The sequence below is a fragment of the Oryctolagus cuniculus genome, chromosome 3 (genome assembly GCF_051225735.1).
Source record: "Oryctolagus cuniculus isolate XC-2025 breed Fujian yellow rabbit chromosome 3, ASM5122573v1, whole genome shotgun sequence".
Lineage (NCBI taxonomy): Eukaryota > Metazoa > Chordata > Mammalia > Lagomorpha > Leporidae > Oryctolagus > Oryctolagus cuniculus.
In genome coordinates this window covers 141,633,963-141,653,115 of record NC_142869.1, presented here as the reverse complement: position 1 = coordinate 141,653,115, position 19,153 = coordinate 141,633,963, and the positions used below count along the sequence as shown (strand labels likewise).

Below are 19,153 nucleotides of genomic sequence, written 5' to 3'. Positions count from 1 at the left end.
TTGGTTAAAAAAAAAAAAGTTCCCTACTTCTGCCCTAACAGATCCTTGAGAAGAATTTATCAAAGGAATGTCAGACCCACACATCAGGGTCCCTTCCACAGTCCTTGAGATAGAGCAAGTACATAATACCATCTGCTTTCTGCCTTCCTGGGGGAATTTTTATTTCTCTGGGCATAGAGTATCTTGTTGTTGAAAGCCAATTGTGGCTCCCACAATGGTAACTCTGCTTTCCTTGCTTGTGTGGGAGGAGATAAGACACTGAAGACTTGTGTGGGAGGAGATAAGACACTGAAGACTTGGGGCGGGGGTTGTGGTGTAGCCAGTTAAAGCCACAGCCTGCGGCACTGGCCTCCCGGATGAGCACCAGTTCAAGTCCTGGCTGCTCAGCTACTAATCCAGTTCCCTACTAATGCACCTTGGAAAGCAGTGGAGGATGGCCCAAGTCTTTGGGACCCAACATCCACATGGGAGACCCGGAAGAAGCTCTTGGCTTCAACTTGGCCCAGCCTGGGGTCATTGTGGCCATTTGCCGAGTGAACCATGGATGGAAGATCTCTATCTCTCCTCTTTCTATAACTCTGCCTTTCAAATAAATAAATAAATCTTTTTTTTTTAAACAAAAGAAACTGAGGACTCAGTGTTTGCCTTCCCTGACACTGTTCTATGCCCAAAGGGTGTGCTGGATGAACATCAGTAGCCACAGATCAAAACAACCACTATGGCTAAACTGCTACCAACACAGTTCCAGTTCCTTCCATATTTCCAGTTCTTCTTGTCCCTGTCTCTCTCAGATGCCTGGTATCCAGATTGTTCTCATTCTCTTCCCCTTTCTCTGTGCCACTGTCCAAACTGCTCTTCCAGAGTCAGGCCCTACTCCCTGCCTAGAACTGACTGTCTCATGCCCCAGCAGCCAGCTCACCTGGTTGTAGATATAGAGTGGGTAGTCCTGTAAGAAAGGGCAGAATGTTCTAGAACTCAAGACCAGGAAGTGGCCATGCATCCAGGATGCTGTCATTTCAGTGAGTGTCCTCTTCTTCTTAAACAAATAAAAACAAGGGGCCAGCACTGTGGTGCAGTGAGTTAACGCCCTGGCCTGAAGCGCTGGCATCCCATATGGGGTGCCAGTTTGAGATCCGGCTGCTCTGCTATGGCCTGGGAAAGCAGTAGAAGATGGCCCAAGTCCTTGTGCCCCTGCACCCGGTAGGAGACCCAGAAGAAGCTCCTGGCTCCTGGCTTCAGATCAGCGCAGCTCCAGCCTTTGCGGCCAATTGGAGAATGAACCATCCGATGGAAGACCCCCCCCCCCCACTCCCTGCCTGTCCTCTCTCTGCGTCACTCTGACTTTTGAATAAATAAATCTTTTTAAAGAAAGGTGTTTTATACACTATGTCAAAATGCAATTTAACATCAATCACCTTTAAACCATTCATTTATATTCAACCTCATTTATAAAAGTTTTTTATTTACTTTTTATTTTTATATTATTTTATTATTTTTAACAGGCTTAATTCACTTTATTTTTTGGCTGTAAAAATTCATGTGGTAGCCATAGCTGGAGCCTGGGTTGTCTGCATAGACACTCAGGTGTGAGTCATTACAGGATGGCCCAGGAATTCCTGATAGGGAGACTTGGTGAACACAGTCTCTCTCCAGAGGTTGGGGGTCAGAGAGCTGTAGGCCTCAGAGATGGCATCAAAGGTGGCCTTGGCAAAGTTGCCCAGGGGGCTGTGTAGCCTTTAGTTGAAATGTAACAGTCATCAGTGCCAGCCATCAGCAGCAGCTTCTTGGAGATGGGGCCGAGATGATGCCTGTGCCTCTGGGAGTGGGAATGAGGTGTACCAACACAGAGCCACAGCATCTGGTCACCTCACAAGGCAGGGTGTGGGGGTTACCGATCTTGTTCTAGTAGCTTCTCCTCATGGGCCTGGTGGAGAGCTTGGCAAGGATGATGGCCCCTCGGATGGCCACAGCTGCCTCCTTGAAGCACTTCACACCAAGGTTGACATGGTCGTTGTAGTCCCCATGGCAACAAATGCCTTGAACCTGGTCCGCTGGCCAGCCCAAGTCTGCTTCTGCACTGGCACTGTCTTCATAATCTCATCCTAGAGGGATGCCCCCAGCAACCAGGGAAAAGTCAGACTCCATGATGGGAGGGAGAAGAGACAGATCAACTCCAGGGAGCTGAGCAGGCAGCCCAGCTTGGTGACAGGGAGTTACTCCTTGTCCTCAGCCTGGCTCTCCAAAGTTCCATGATAGGTGCCACTCCTGAAGCCTCTGCAGAGCCACCACGGCCTCCCATTCCAGGGCTCTCCTGTTGCACCAGGGTCGTCTGCCATTTGGTGTTCTCTTGCAGAAGCTGTTAAAGTATTTTTAAAATTCCGTTTATCTGAGAGAAAGATGGACATATTACTCCCATAGGCCGGTTTACTCCTCAAATGCACACAATAGCCCAGGTTGGGCAGGGGCCAAAAGTAGGAGCTGGGAACGCATCCAGGTCTCCTTTATGGGAACCCAACTACTTGAGCCATCTTCACTGTCTCCCAGGGGCTGTATTAGCAGGAAGCTGGAGTCAGGAGCCGCAACAGGGAATCAAACCCAGGTGCTTCAATGTGAGATGCTGGTGTCTCATTTGCTAGGCTAAATACCACCTCTTTAAAAATATTTGACATGGGGCTGGCGCTGTGGCATAGCAGGTAAAGCCGCTGCCTGCAGTGCTGGCATCCCATATGGGCGCTGGTTCAAGTCCGGCTGCTCCACTTCCGATCCAGCTCTCTGTTATGGTGTGGGAAAGCAGTAGAAGATGGTCCAAATCCTAGGGCCCCTGCACCCACGTGGGAGACCCGGAAGAAGCTCCTGGCTTCGGATCAGCACAGCTCTGGCTGTTGCAGCCAATTGGGAAATGAACCAACAGAAAGAAGATTCTCTCTCTCTTATGCCTCTCCTTCTCTCTGTGTGTAATTTTGACTTTCAAATAAAATAAATAAATCTTTAAAAAATATTTGGCATAAGTATATCTCAAGGGAGACTTTTTGTGAAAAAAATTGATTAACCTGTGAAAACACTATATGAGCTGTGATTTTGATGTAGAACATGTGGACCTCAAACTTTAGTATTTCTCCAACTCACCTGTGCTGCTTGTTAAACAGGCAGAGTCCTCCCCACGCCCCAAGATTCCAATTCAACTGATTGAGTGGCCCTGAAGATCTTGTTTGTCTCCTTTTTATCCTTAGGGAATTCTGAGCTGAGAAGTTTAAGAACAGGGAGGTGGAAGATGCGTGAAGCCCAGAGGCTTAAGTAGCAGGGAGGTAAAAAAGAATCTGATTATTCCCCCCACCCCGCAATATATCCGTGTGAATGTTGTTCATAAAATTTATGGCATTGCCGGCGCCGCGGCTCACTAGGCTAATCCTCCGCCTAGCGGCGCTGGCACACCGGGTTCTAGTCCCCGTCGGGGCGCCGGATTCTGTCCCGGTTGCCCCTCTTCCAGGCCAGCTCTCTGCTGTGGCCCAGGAGTGCAGTGGAGGATGGCCCAAGTGCTTGGGCCCTGCACCCCATGGGGAGACCAGGAAAAGCACCTGGCTCCTGGCTCCTGCCATCGGATCAGCGCGGTGCGCCGGCCGCAGCGCGCCGGTCGCGGCGGCCATTGGAGGGTGAACCAACGGCAAAGGAAGACCTTTCTCTCTGTCTCTCTCTCACTGTCCACTCTGCCTGTCAAAAAATAAAAATAAAAAAAAAATAAAAAAAATTTATGGCATTATGGATAACTGATTATTGATTGCTAGGTTAATAATGTCGGTGGCGGCAGAAGAATCTAAACTATCAAAGTAACAAAACCACAAATCTTTAAAATGCCTACGGCTAGAATGGGTGTTTAGGGCAACAGTTAAGATGCTGTTTGGGGGGCCTGCGCTGTGGTGCAGTGGGTTAAAGCCCTGGCCTGAAGCACAGGCATCCCATATAGGTGCAGATTTGAGTCTTGGCTGCTCCACTTCCGATCCAGCTCTCTGCTGTGGCCTGGGAAAGCAGTAGAAGATGGCCCAAGTCCTTGAGCCCCTGCACCTTTGTGGGAGAGCCGGGGGAAGCTCCTGGTTCCTGGCTTCAGATCAGCACAGCTCCTGCCGTTGCGGCCATCTGGGGAGTGAACCAGCTGATGGAAGACCTCTCTCTCTGTCTCCACCTCTTTCTGTAACCCTTTCAAATAAATGAAATCTTAAAAAAATATATATATATGCTGTTTGGTACATCCCGTGGCTGAGTGCCTGGGTTACTGCTTCCTGCTGATGAGTACCCTGGGAGACAACAAGTGATGGCTCAAGTACTTGAATCCCTGCCATCCATGTGGGAGACCCAGGTTGAATTCCAGGCTCCTGGCTTTGGCCTGCTGTAGCTCTGACTGTTGCTAGCTTTTTTTTTTTTTTTTTTTTTTGAGGACTGAACCAGAGCATAGCAGATCTGTCTCTCTACATTTCAAATAATAATAATAATAAAAAAAAACTGAAGGCTGTGTGAAGCAGTGTCAATTACAGTCATTCTTATCACCATGTAATACAAACAATTAAGTATACCATCAAATGTATCCAATTAGGGTGTTTGGTTTGATTAGTACAGTAAGTCTCCTCCCTCTAAATACTTGTTTAGATCCTTATACAATCAGTCTTCCTAGTTATGAAGGTAGCTGTGTGTATAGCATGTTACCTTCTCAAGCTTAGAACATTACAATCTTAGAACACTTCCTTTATCTTTATTTATCGAATTTTAAAACAAGTACCTTTGAGAATAGCAGATCATTCATTTAAAATTTTCTGCCTCTTTTGAGAATTTGGTTCATTTCTGCTGTTAGTGAATTGAAGTCCACACTTCAAAACATACTCACCTTGGTGAAGAACAGAACTCACAGAAAAGGAAGATCCCAAGCCTCCTCCTTTGAGGCCTCCACCTGCTAGGAGACTACATCTGTAGTCTGTGCCTCGCAGGCTGCAGGTGTCTGGGCAGGGGCGCTCTCAGGGAGGTGCACATGTGAAGGACAGGGAAAGAAAGGTCTCGGGGTGAGCTTCTGCTTCCAGACGCCCTTACCTGCTGGGGACCACGGGGGACCTCATGAAGTCAGCAGCCTAGAGACTTCAGACTGCTGGTTTATGACCCTGCCGTAGTGTCCACTATTTAAAAGGTGAGATTATTGTAACCCAGAATCCCCCAAGGACCCAGTTTTTGTTGTATGCCTTTCCCCTCTTCCTCCTCCACCTCTCTTCATCTGCTTCTCCTTCTTCTCTTCCCCCTCTTCCTTCCTCCTTCCTCTTCCTTTCTTTCTCCTTTTTCTCCTTCCCCTTCTTTAAGCACATGTGCTGTAGGTAAGGAGAAGGGGTCAGAGAAAGAGGCACATCACCACACCTCCCCCCAGGGTTGCCTCTAAAACTCCTCCCATGGCCAGCAACCTGAAATCACCATTGCAGCAAAGCTGCAGCCCCAAACCAGCGCCACCTGAAAATATCCAACACGGCTACATAGCGCATTCTGGCTATGCCCTACAGGTAGTCATAATATATTGATATTACAGTTACTGTGGAGGGTGGCTCCAGCGCATTTGGTGGTGTCCCTAAGCTAAAGGGAATATCAACTCCCTAGCTCTACCCAGAGATGCAAATCACCTATCTGAGAAAACCTGTTGGAACACAGAAAACTCACTCTAACTGAGGAAATACTGAGTTACAGGTGTGCTTCTTGGATTGTGGTCCAGATTGCAATGGACAGCCTGTGGCTGTCTTTCCTTCTGCTCCGTTGCAAGTGTATGGCAACAGTCACCCTCACTGAGAGGGTCTGCTTACAGGTATGCTCCTCCCATTACAGCTTTCATCGGAAGCGAGGCTCAGTTCTCGCCTGTTCTGTTTGCCTCTTGCTTCTTGAGGTGTGTTCAGCAGGTGACCTGCATGTTTTTCTTTCTTTCTTTCTTTTTTTTTTTTTTTAAACTACCTGTGATATCAGCTTCCCTTACCACAAAGCTGTACTCCCACTTCCATCAAACACCCGATGACGCCTTGATCCTTTGAGCTGAGAAGCTCTGCCCCCCAGCTGGCGAGTCACAGCTCACTGCGGAGCTTGCTTGCACAGTCTTGTGTGCTTTTGCTTTGCTAATAGATCTGATTTCTCTGCTGACCTCTCTTTCCTGGAATTCCTTCAGGTGTTGAAGAACCTACATTCATCCCCCTACAACACATAGCTATTGTCACCTTTAAAAAGTTAGTTATTTGGGGAAGGGGGAACTCGTCTCTGCTGATGTACTTCCCTAAATGTCCCCGAAGACTGGGGTTGGGCCAGGCTGAAGCTGGGAGCCTGGAACTCAATCCAGGCCTCCCATGTGGGTGGGTGACAGAAGCCCAATCACTTGAGCCATCATTGCTGCCTCCCAAGGTCTGCATTAGCAGGAAGCTGGAAATGGAAGTGGAGCTGGAACACAACCCCTGCCACTCTGATGTGGGACTAGGGCATGGCGAACAGTGCCTTAACCACTAGCCCAAATGCCCCCCGCTCTGTGAATCTCTTCTTAACAAAATGCAGCACAATAGGAGGGTATTTCAAAAAGCCTGAGGAGAATGGACTTGGAAGATATGTTTATTTTGGTGCCAAATATTTTGAAATCTATGTGCACGAGAGGTCTTCAGAAATTCATGAAAATGCATATTATGGACAAAACTGCATGGATTTCAATGTTTTTGCACCAAAATGTATATTTGATTTTTTTTTAAAAAATTTATTTATTTGAAAGAGAGAGAGAGAGACAGAGGGAGAGAGACAGGGAGCTTCCATCTGTTAGTTCACTCCCTCAGGTGGCCACAACGGTTAGGGCTGAGCCAAGCTGAAGCCAGGAGCTTCATCCAGGTCTCCCACATGGGTGGGAAGAGCCCAAACACTTACCCCATCTTCCACTGCTTTTCCCAGGCCATTAGCATGGAGCTGGATTGGAGTGGAACAGCCAGGACACGAACTGATGCCCATGTGGGATGCCGGTGTTGCAGGCGGCAGCTTTACCCACCATACCACAGCACTGGCCCCTAAACGTATCTTTTCGTTGCATTTTCCATTTTCAGGGTTATCCTTGTATGAAAGAGGGTTAGTAGTACAGGTTTTGAGGCGGGTTTTGTTCTCTCCGCAGGGTCTGTGGCTCTGCTGTTTAGTGTCAGCACCCTGGCTTCTGGCCAGAGACAGCATATTTTCCAAGCCTGCTGCACTTAACACTATTGTCTTTCAGAAAAATTCCAGTCGCTTAGTACTTCCCGAATGTTGAGTGCTTTCAGAGGTTTGTAGCCATGCAATAATGTCTGTTGGTTTACTGTTCCCCCTCTCTGCCTGCTTTTATGTCAATAGCAGTGTTGTGGCTGATCAAATGCTGATGGAATTCAGCCTGGAAGGGCCCTGATCACATGACCCAGAAAAATTGAATTTTGTTTCCGTAGACTGGCTCTGCTGCTGCTCTATTTACCAGGCTCATCATTTCCTCTTTAGGTTTCCCTGGAGTTTTGTTTCTCACAACACTAAAGAATGAAAAAACCAGGCTCTCAAAGTTTCCCAAAACACAGCTTCTCTTAAGTCAAAGGAAGCGGTGGATTGTGTTAGAATTACGTGGACCCTTAGTTTGATTTTGTTCCTCATTGATTCAGTCTGTTCCTTTGTGTCTGCCCACCCATCTGTAATGAGGAGATAATTATACCTGCTCCTCCTCTCCCTCAGGGGGATGCTACAGAAATTCATTTAAAAAGCCTATAAAGCTATTTGAGCAGGGAGAAGTCAAATTACAAGACTACACATTGTCATGACGGTGGTCCCTGCAAAGCTTAAGTACTTCTAGTCATCAATATATGGATGAAGGTGCATTACGGTGTTCAGTTCCCTTCAATCAAAGTTGACTCTACATGCACTCTGAGTTTTTCCCGAAGTGAATAGAGAAAAGACAGGGTTTGGAGAATAACAAAATTAGCCACCAAAAGAGGTTTTCAATAATCCATTTCCTTTTAACTCCCTTGTGTTCAGGTTTGACGCTGAAGGAGATGAGCTAAAGAAAGGACATGAAGGAAGTGGCAAACTGGAACCCCGCTGGGCAGCCTCGAGTATTTTTCTGGCTCACGACTTATCTAGGTCAGAAATGTTTGTTTCTGGAGCAAGTGTTGTGCAGTGTGTTAAGTCACTGCTTAGGAGACCCTCATCCCATATGGAAGTGCCGTTCAAGTCCCAGCTGCTTCACTGCCAGTCCAGCTCCCTGGTAATGCACCTGGGAGGCCCCAGATGATGGCCTTAGTGCTTGGGCCTCTGCCACCCATGTGGGAGACCTGGATGGAGTTCCTGGCTCCTGGCTTCAGCTTGGCTCAGCCCCTGCTATTGTGGCCATATGAGGAGTGAACCAGTGGATGCAAGATCCTCTCTCTCTCTCTCTCTCTCTCTCTCTCTGCTTTTAAATAAATAAATAAGAAGAGAAATGTTTGTTTCTGTTTCCAAAAGCATTTCTTTGTAAATTTTGCTAATCATTTAGACATTTCATAAAATTTTAATAAAAGATTTATTTTTATTCGAGAGACAGAGCATTCCCATTTGCTGGTTTATGCCTCAAATGCTGCCAAACACTGGAGCTGGACAAGGCCAAAGCCAGAAACTGAAAGCCAATCCAGGTCTCCGGCTTGGGTAGCAGGAACCTAATTACTTGAGCCATCACTGCTATGTTCCAGGATCTGCATTAACAGGAAACTAGAATTAGGAGTGGAGCCAGAACTTGAACTCAGGCTCTCTGATGTGGAAGTGGGCATCTCAGCCCCTAGGCCAAATGCCTTCCCTCATCTCCTAGCTTTTTAATTAGTATGTTTTCCTCAAGATTTGACAAAAATCAAAAGTCAATTTACTCACTTAAGCTTATAACTGCGGTGCTGGCATCCCACTTGGGTGCTGGTTCACATCCTCGCTGCTCTACTTCTGATCCAGCTCTCTGCTAATGCACCTGGGAAAGCAGCAGAAGATGGCCCAAGTACCTGGGCCCCTGCACCTGCTTGGGAGACTAGGAAGAAACTCCCACCTCCTGGTTTCGAATGGGCTCTGCTGCGGCTATTGCGGCCATTTGGGGAATGAATTGGTGGATAGAAAGTCTCTCTCTCTCTCTCTCTCTCTGTAACTCTGTCTCTCAAATAAATAATCTCAAATTTTTATTTGAGAGACAGAGTTACAGAGAGAGAGAGAGAGAGAGAGAGAGAGACAGAGAGAGAGGTCTTCCATCTGCTGGTTCACTCCCCAGATGGCTGCAAAGGCCTGAGCTGTGCCTATCTGAAGGCAGGAACCAGGAGCTTTCCCTGGGTCTCCCACGTGGGTGCAGGGCCCCAAGGACTTGGGCCATCTTCTATTGCTATCCCAGGCCATAGCAGAGAGCTGGATGGGAAGAGGAGCAGCCAGGACTAGAACTGACGTTTATATAGGATGCTGGTGCTTCAGGCCAGTGCTTTAACCCACTGTGCCACAGCACCGGTCCCAAATAAATAATCTTTTTTTTTTAAAAAAGTCAATTTATATATTCCTTATTATGCAGTTGTCAATTATATGAGATAAAGCTGTCACAGATATACAGGTTTCCTACAAACTATTTCACCTATTATTAGATTTTCAGTGTCTTTTTTTTTTTTATTTTTTTTTATTTTTTAACTTTTATTTAATGAATATAAATTTCCAAAGTACGATTTATGGATTATAATGGCTTCCCCCCCATACCGTCCCTCCCACCCACAACCCTCCCCTTTCCCACTCCCTCTCCCCTTCCATTCACATCAAGATTCATTTTCGATTATCTTAATATACAGAAGATCAGCTTAGTATACATTAAGTAAGGATTTCAACAGTTTGCTCCCACACAGAAACATAAAGTGAAAAATAATAGATGATGATTTCTTTTAAATGATGATGAAATCAGATCAGACCTATTGTCATGTTTAATCCCAGTGAGAGTCAAGTTGGGAGTTGATAATTTCTTTTTTTTTTTTTTTTTTTTTTTTTTACAGAGGATCAGTTTAGTATGCATTAAGTAAAGATTTCAACAGTTTGCACCCCCATAGAAACACAAAGTGAAATATATTGTTTGAGTACTCGTTATAGCATTAAATCTCAATGCACAGCACATTAAGGACAGAGATCCTACATGAGGAGTAAGTGCACAGTGACTCCTGTTGTTGACTTTACAAATTGACACTCCTGTCTATGGCATCAGTAATCTCCCTATGCTCCAGTCATGAGTTTCCAAGGCTATGGAAGCCCTCTGAGTTCTCCGATTCTTATCTTGTTTAGACAAGGTCATAGTCAAAGTGGAGGTTCTCTCCTCCCTTCAGAGAAAGGTACCTCCTTCTTTGAAGACCTGTTCTTTCCACTGGGATCTCACTCACAGAGATCTTTTGCCAGAGTGTCTTGGCTTTCCATGCCTGAAATACTCTCATGGGCTTTTCAGCCAGATCCGAATGCCTTTAGGGCTGATTCTGAGGCCAGAGTGCTATTTAGGACATCTGCCATTCTATGAGTCTGCTGAGTATCTCACTTCCCATGTTGGATCACTCTCCCCTTTATTTATTCTATCGGTTAGTGTTAGCAGGTACTAGACTTGTTTATGTGCTCCCTTTGACTCTTAGTCCTTTCATTATGATCAATTGTGAACTGAAATTGATCACTTGGAATAGTGAGATGGCATTAGTACATGCCACCTTGATGGGATTAAATTGGAGTCCCCTGGTATGTTTCTAACTCTACCATTTGGGGCAAGTCAGCTTGAGCATGTCCCAAATTATATATCTCTTCCCTCTCTTATTCCTACTCTTATGTTTAACAGGGATCACATTTCAGTTAAATTTCAACACTTAAGAATAACTGTGTATTAATTACAGAATTAAACCAGTCATATTAAGTAGAACAGACAAAAAAACTACTAAGAGGGATAATGTATTAAGTTGTTCATTAACAGTCAGGGCTATGCTGATCAAGTCACCGTTTCCCATAGTGTCCATTTCACTTCAACAGGTTTCCTTTTTGGTGTTCAGTCAGTTGTCACCGATCAGGGAGAACATATGGTATTTGTCCCTTTGGGACTGGCTTATTTCACTCAGCATGATGTGTTCCAGATTCCTCCATTTTGTTGCAAATGACTGCATTTCGTTGTTTCTTACTGCGGTATAGTATTTTTTACAAAAAAAATTTATCTAAAAGGCAGACCGACAGAGAAAGGGGCAGGGGAAAGAGAGAGAGACAGAGACCCCAGGTCCAGCTCCCCTTCACACTTTCATCTGTATGACTCTGACTCTAGGATCTAGGTTGTCCCTTAGCTGACCCCAGCTACCCAGTAACCCACCCTGCTCCCATCTCCCTCTTCTCAGACAAAAGGCAGTTCCTGGAAACAGAGCTTCTCTTTTACTTAAACAGGATGTGACTGTGAGGGATGAGGGCACTTCAGAAATGTTGGGAAGATTGGATTAAAAGCTAAGTTTGTTTTTGGTGCAAAAAAACATTTTGAAATCCAGGCATACAATGGGTCTTCAAAATGTTCATGGAAATAGGTGCTATAAAAATGCAGGAATTTCCAAATAATATTTTTGCATCAAAAATAATTCCATTTTGGGGGCTGGTGCTGTGGCATAATGGGGAAAACTGTTGCCTGCAGTGCCAGCAACTCATATAGGCGTTGGCAATGCTGCTTGAATCTTAAATTAAATAGAATAGCTGAACTACACCAAAGAATTATCAGGTTACCCAGTGGCTTGTGAATAAACACACAGTTTGATTTTTTGATAGGGAATTGGGGAATCGAAGAGTTTTTGAAAACCATCCTTTATATTCTTTTTTTACAAGTAACTTCTGTTGTCCAATAATACAGATTGATGACTACATTGCACCCTATTAGGTACTGTGTAAAGAAGTGGAGGAGAGGATTAGGACCAGCAGTGTGGTGTAGCAAGGCAAAAGCCACAGCTTACAGTGCCTTCATCCCACATGGGCACCAGTTTGAGTCCCTGCCGTTCAACCTCTAATACTGCTCCCTGCTAATACGTCTGGGAAAGTGGTAGAATATGGCCCAAGTGCCTGGGCCCCTGCACCCAAGTGGGAGACTCAGAAGAAGCTCCAAGCTCTCAGCCCTAGATCAGCCCAGCTGTGGCTGTTGTTGTCACCTGGGGAGTGAATCAGCAGATGAAAGACCTTCTTTTGTCTGCCTCTGCTGCTCTGTAGCCCCGTACCACAAACAAAAAAGTAAATACCTGTAAAAAAAGAACTGGAGGAGAGGATCTTTTAGGCTCAAATCATGAAGAGAAAGTGGAAACACTAATTGCCTGGCTTGAGCAGTTTCTATGATGTATATATGTTCAGATATTGCTATATACCCTATAATACTGTATGAGTAGTATAAAATAATCAAAAATTGTTTAAACAAAATTCTAAAAATAAGAAGTGTTTGTATATACTAACAATGAACTATATGAAAATGAAATTCGGAAGACATTTCCATGTATTCCAGCATAAAAAATAGTTAGGAGATGATATCTTCCAGCATTGTTGGTGATTAATGTAATACCCAGCCCAATGATCAACAAATCAAGGTGACCTTTCCATTTAAACTCTGATCAGCCTTTACATGATTTACAACTAGATAAATTGATACTCTGGAAATGCTGCTGTTGGGAAACTAAACTTAAACTCAGATGGAAGGATTCTAAAACTGGTCTGTTCATTGAAGTCCTCCATTACTATTGTATTAGTCTAAGTCTCCCTTCAAATCACTTTAACTTTCTTTTAAATAGCCAGGTGCCCTGTAATTAGGAACATATACATTTATTTATTTATTTTTAAAATATTATTTATTTATTTATTTGACAGGTAGAGTTACAGACAGTGAGTGAGAGAGAGAGAAAGGTCTTCCTTCCGTTGGTTCACCTCCCAAATGGCCACTGTGGCTGGAGCTGTGCCGATCCGAAGCCAGGAGCCAGGTGCTTCCTCCTGGTCTCCCATGCAGGTGCAGGGCCCAAGGACTTGGGCCATCCTGCACTGCCTTCCCGGGCCATAGCAGAAAGCTGGACTGGAAGAGGAGCAACCGGGACTAGAACCCGGTGCCCATATGGGATGCCAACACCACAGGTGGAAGATTGGCCAAGTGAGCAATGGCGCTGGGCCCCTATACATTTATAATAGTTACATCTTCCTGTTGATCCCTTAATCATTACATAGTGCTCTTCTATGTCTCTTTGAACAGTTTTTGTGTTGAAGTCTATTTTGTCTGATATTAAGATGGCTACACCAGCTCTTTTTTGGTTTCTGTTGGCATCAAATACCTTTTTTCCATTGTCTCAGTCTGCGCGCATCTGTTGGTGAGATATGTTTCTTGTAGGCAGCAAATAGATGGGTTTTGTTTTTTAATCCTTTCAGCCAGTCTGTGTCTTTTAATTTGAGAGTTGAGACTATTTACATTCAATGTGACTATTGATAAGTAACCACTTTGCCCTGCCATTTTTCCAAAATTATTCCTAATTTTTTTACTTTGAATTTCATTTGATCTTTTACTGAAAGATTTTCTTCCTTTACCTTCTTTCATAGTGATGACCATGTTTCTGTGTGCAACATGTCCTTAAGCATCTTTTGTAGGGCTGGACAGGTGGTGAAAAATCCTTTCAATTTCTGTTTGTTATGGAAGGTCTTTATTTCACCTTCCTTCATAAATGAGAGTTTTGCAGGGTATGATATTCTGGGTTGACAGTTCTTTTCTCTTAAGACTTGGAATATAGCTCGGCCTTCTCTCCTAGCCTAGAGGGTTTCTAAAGAGAAGTCAGCTGTGAGTCTAATTGGAGATCCTCTGAAAGTAATCCTGTGTTTCTCTTGTGCACATTTTAGGATCTTTTCTTTATGTTTCACTGTGGAGAGTTTGATTACAAGGTGTCATGGTGAAGATCTTTTCTGGTCATGTCTATTAGGAGTTCTATGTGCTTTCTGTACTTGGATGTCCCTTTCTTTTTCCAAATTAGGGAAGTTTTGTGTTATTATTTCACTAAAAGGCTTTCTATTCCTTTCTCTTTCTATGCCTTCAGGAACTCCTGGAACCCCTATGTCGGGTTGTTTGATAGTATCTTGTGGATTCCCAACAGTGTTTTATAGTTTTCTGATTTCCTCTTCTTGTTTATTGTCTGACTATAATTTCCTGCAATTTGCCTAAGTCCAATATTCTTTCCTCTGCTTCACTGATTCTGTTGTTAAGTTTTTCCACTGCATTTTTATTTGTTTTATTGAATTCTTCATTTCCAAGGTTTCATTTTGCTTTCTCTTTAAGATCTGAATTTCGTGGGAGAAATTTGCTTTCATGTCATGTACGGATTTCATTAGTTCATGCATTTGCTTCTGATTACTTCTAGGTAATCCTATGATCAATATTTTGGATTCCATTTCTTTCATTTCTTCAAACTCTTCATCTTCACAATGTAGTATTGAAGGTTGTATTATTTTGGGACATCCTTATCCTTGTTTCTTGAATTGGTACATTCATTATTTGGCATTTGTGAAGATACTCACTAGTTTCTTCTCCCCCCCCCCCCCCCCCGCCATGGTGGCTTTAAAGTGTCTGATAATAATAAAAGATAGGATTGAAAAGGAGTGAATGCTCCAACATGAGAAGTAGTCCACAGAGCAGAATCATAGAATGATAATTGTTTTAAGTAGTACTCTGACCTCAGAATCAGCTCTTAAGGCATTTGGATCTGGCTGAAAATCCCAGAAGAGCATTTCAGATATGGAAAGCCAAGGCACTGTGGCAAAAAAGTGTCCTACATGAAGGACCTTGGTGACTGGGACCCCAATGGAAAGAAGTGGTCATCAAAGAAAGAGTTACTGGGCCCAGCGCTGTGGCATAACCGGTAAGGCTGCTGCCTGCAGTGCTGGCATCCCATGTGTGTGCCAGTTTGAGACCTGGATGCTCCACTTCCATTCCAGCTCTCTGCTATGGCCTGGGAAAGCAGTGGAAGATGGCCCAAGTCTTTGGGCCCCTACACCCACGTGGGAGACCTGGAGAAAGCTCCAGGTTCCTGGCTTTGGATTGGTGGAGCTCCGGCTGTTGTGTCCAGTTGGAGACTGAACCAGCAGATGGAAGACCTCTTTCTCTTTCTCTTTCTCTTTCTCTTTCTCTTTCTCTTTCTCTTTCTCTTTCTCTTTCTCTTTCTCTTTCTCTTTCTCTTTCTCTTTCTCTTTCTCTTTCTCTTTCTCTCTCTCTCTCTCTCTCTGTTTCTCCTTCTCTCTCTGTGTAACTCTTTCAAATAAATCTTTTTTTTTTTTTTTAAAAAAGGAGTTACTTCTCTCTGAAGGAAGGAGAGAGCTTCCACTTTGCTTTTGACCTTATCTAAATATTGGCAGAGTTTGTGGATTCAAAAGGCTTCCATAGCCTTGGCAGTTCACGTCAAGAGCCACAGGTGGTCACTGATGTCATACATAAGAGTGGTAATTGTTAACAACAGGAGTCACTGTGCACTAACTTCTCATGCAGGACCTCTGTCCTCAAAGAGTTGTATTATAATTATGTCTAAGTGCTCACAAAAGATGTATCATTCCTGGGTGCTTCTTTAAAGTTAATTAAGTTTCTCTCTCCCACACACACATCCCCTCTCCTTCTTGTTCTCTGTATTTGCTGCGGAAAATCCTGGGAGCATGTCCCCTTTCTTTCAGACACTTGAGGGGAGAGTGTGGGACAGAAAAAGTCTCCAGCATGTGGCACCCACATGTGTCAGGTGAAGAGTTGCAGTAGCATTGGGGGGCAGGCTCTGGGTGCATCCTCGCAAACTGCCTGGGATTGTACGTGCAGGCAAGAGAGGCAATGAATGTGGGAGCAGGATCAACGTGACCTCTCAGGGCTGTCTCTGATCAGTGAATACCTTTTTTTTTTTTTTTTAATATTTATTTATTGGAAAGGTAGAGCAACAGAGAGAGAAAGAGAGAAGGAGAGATAACCTTCCATGTGCTGGTTGACTCCCCAAATGACTGCAATAGCCGGAGCCAGGAGCCAGGAACTCCATCTGGGTCTCCCTAATGGGTAGCAAGTCCCCAAGCACTGGGGGCATCCTCCACTGCCTCCCCAGGAACATCAGCAGGAAGCTGCATTGGAAGCAGAACAACATGTACTGGAACTGGCATTTTGAGGTAGGATACCAGCATCATAATATTCCATAACTCTCAATTCCATTTCCCTGGCTTGCTTTGTAGAATTTCTCATTCAGCTACAGAGGACATCTTCCACTTGGAAGATTTTCATGTCTTCTTGGTGACTCGAGCTATGATTTTCTCCTGAGCTGTTCTCTGCCTCTGAACTTAGTGACAGGGGTTGGAGACTGGATTTCATTTTCTGGATTATTTTAGTGCAACTAGAATTATGAATCATAGAACTGTGTATAAGCCAAAAAGGACCTTGAGGATCAGAGTCCAGCTTCTTTCATTTTCTGAACAAGAAAACCAAATTCAACAAGGTTAACTGACTTGCCCAAGGTCACATAGCCAGGGCAGCTTCAAGACTTCAGGCCTCTTAATTTTCGGTCAAGTGCAACAGAGTACATCATTCTAATGCTGGGTTAAAAAAAAAAAAAGTACCTGAAATTCTGTATTCTCTTGAGACTCAGCTGAGCTTTTCAGCCAACCTGGTATAAATATCAGGTTTCTGGTGGACGTTTTGATTTCTATCAAAGAACACCCAGACAGGGAACTCTACTATCTGCTCCCTGGGGTGGACACAGATGAGATTTTTCAATTGGGAGGCTGGAGGCCCTGAAGAAGGAAGCGGCACATTACAAGCTGTGAGTGGTCATTAATTCTCACTTTCTGATGGCTTCCTGATTCCATGCACAGGAGACAGTGTCTCTTTCCATGGGCTCACCTTCTTCTCTGTGTTTTAAAGATTTATTTATTTAATTTATTTGAAAGGCAGAGTACAGAGAGAGGAGGAGAGACAAAGAGATCAGACAGAAAAAGAGAGATCTTCCATCCACTAGTTCTCTCCCAAAATGCTTGCAAAGGCCGGGCCTGAGCCAGGCCAAAGCCTGGAGGCAGGAACTTTATCTGGATCTCCCATGTGGGTGCAGGGCTCCAAGCACTAGAACCATCTTCCACTGCTTTTCCAGGCGCATTAGCAGGGAGCTGGATCAGAAACAGAGCAGCTGAGCCCTCAGACTCACTCTGTTATGGGATGCGGGTGTTGTCCCAAATGGGTCTTAAATACAACAGATTATCTTGTTCAAGAAAAAATTCTGTGACGGAGGGAGTAGTCTCAAACTTTGGAGAAGGTGTAGGATTTTGAGAACGAAAAGTCTACATTTTAAAAAATTAAATAAACAGAAGGGGGACCTGAATTATTTTCAGAACGTCATGGGTTAAGAGCGTTGATGTGTGGTCCTTTGGGAGATCAGCTTTTGCATGAGCTGGGCCAGTTTCTATTCCTCCAGGGTGGTCTGAATTATCAGCATGCCCACTCTCATACAGAGACATTCAGAGGGTCACTTTTTCTGATACCTGTGAAATCTTTTTCAAAAAGCTTCTCTATGATATGGTTATTTCTTTTTATCTCAGGTCAAATCATGTTCCCTCTGCATATTGCGATGCACATAAGCTAAATAAAAAATAAACCACAATTGAAAGAATGAAAGAAGCTACTTAGGGAAGGTCTTTAAGTAGCTAATGAGTCAGTGTGTATTCATGGAACTTTGATCTGCGCTTGCAGGAACTATTTTGAGCTGAGAACAAAGACAACAAAGAGATAAGCACTGGGGGGAAACTCGAGGGAGGGGGAGGCTATGGAGGAGCCTGGAATCAGGGAATCTTTCCCAGCTCTCACTGCCAAAGCTAAGTGGAGAGAGGACAGCCGCTGAAAACAAGCAGGTGAAAACGTTCTTCGCTCCCTCTTGCCTTTAAGAACACCTACCATAAATTCTCCATGTAAAAGTTTTTCAAAGAAAACAGGTGCTTGTGATTCAACAGCTGAAGGTCAGCTCTGGCAACTCCTTGCCCCCACTGTGGCCAAGGGACACCAAAATGCCCTGAACTGGAGCCTAGTGTCTGACACCAAATGGTTTCATTTTAATCCGGTTTATTTTTCCTAAGGGCGTTCAAAAGAGCAAACTAACCCACTGATTTTGAAATGCTGATTGCTCCACTTAGTCTTTGTGTTTTTGAGCCCCTTGATCAATCGATCTATTTGGTTCCTTCGGGAATTGTCCCGGTGGAGGGCGGGGCGGGTACCAGGGATGCTGTGTGGAGGGAGTTGTTGAGGGAGCTGTCAGCCTGAGGAAAGTGGGCTTTCAGGCAGAGCCCAGCTGGGGCCTGGCTCCAGGGAGTTTAGGGAACTACTTCTCTGGTGTCTAGAAATTTAAAAAAAATAAATAAAAGTCAAGGTACAGAACACATGGAGGTTGGCCATCAAAAACCTGCTATGCACACACACACACATCCATCATAGGTTTCTTTAGGAATGCCCAAGCGCCATTCATGGCACTCACAAAGGATTTGATGAAGTCTGTGTGTTCTTTTTTGATGAAAATGTTTCTGTAGGAGACAGATATTCCTTGTCATTCACTTTCCTATGAAATAAAGTCTCATGCTTGACAAAAAAAAAAAAAAAAAAGTTTAAGTCATTTTTTTCCCCCCTGAGACCAGTTAATGGAATTTTCCTACTCAGGAGAAAAGATAGTCATTTAAGAGATAAACATTTCCATCTTCTTCTGTTGTTTGGCTGTGGCTTATTTTTAGCTGGTTTTAGAGAATTAACTTCATAGACCACAAGGTTAATATGTGCAATAACTTTCTTTGGGAGTTTACAGCAGAGTGGGAGAAATGGAATGTAATCCTTTGTACTAATGATAATTCCATGTTTCATGTCAAATGCTCCCCATGTCACCATGGAAAGTCTGAAAAAGAACGGGGGTTGGGTGCTGTGGCGTAGCCGGTTAAGCTGCATTTGGGACACCCACATCCCATTTCAGAGTCCCTGCTATTCTGCTTCTCTTTCCCTGGGAATGCACCTGGGAAGCAGCAGATTAGGACCCAAGTACCTGGGTCCCCAGCACCCTTGTGGGAGACCTAGATGGAGTTCCTGGCTCTGACTTTGGGTTGGCCCAGCCCTGGCTGTTGTGAGCATTTTGGAAAT

The 19,153-nt window shown here is 44.4% G+C and overlaps 1 protein-coding gene and 1 pseudogene across 2 annotated transcripts in view; one reads left to right on the top strand and one right to left on the bottom strand.

The window, feature by feature from the left end:
• GSAP (gamma-secretase activating protein) overlaps window positions 1-19,153 on the top strand; it is a 173,241-nt gene that overhangs the window by 26,098 nt on the left and 127,990 nt on the right. The gene's annotated exons all lie outside the window — the stretch shown is intronic.
• Window positions 1,445-5,185, bottom strand: LOC127491848 (small ribosomal subunit protein uS5 pseudogene; annotated as a pseudogene). The gene is made up of 2 exons (XR_016231707.1): window positions 5,074-5,185; window positions 1,445-2,386 (listed from the first exon to the last, which is right to left on the bottom strand). The product of XR_016231707.1 is annotated as a small ribosomal subunit protein uS5 pseudogene (transcript).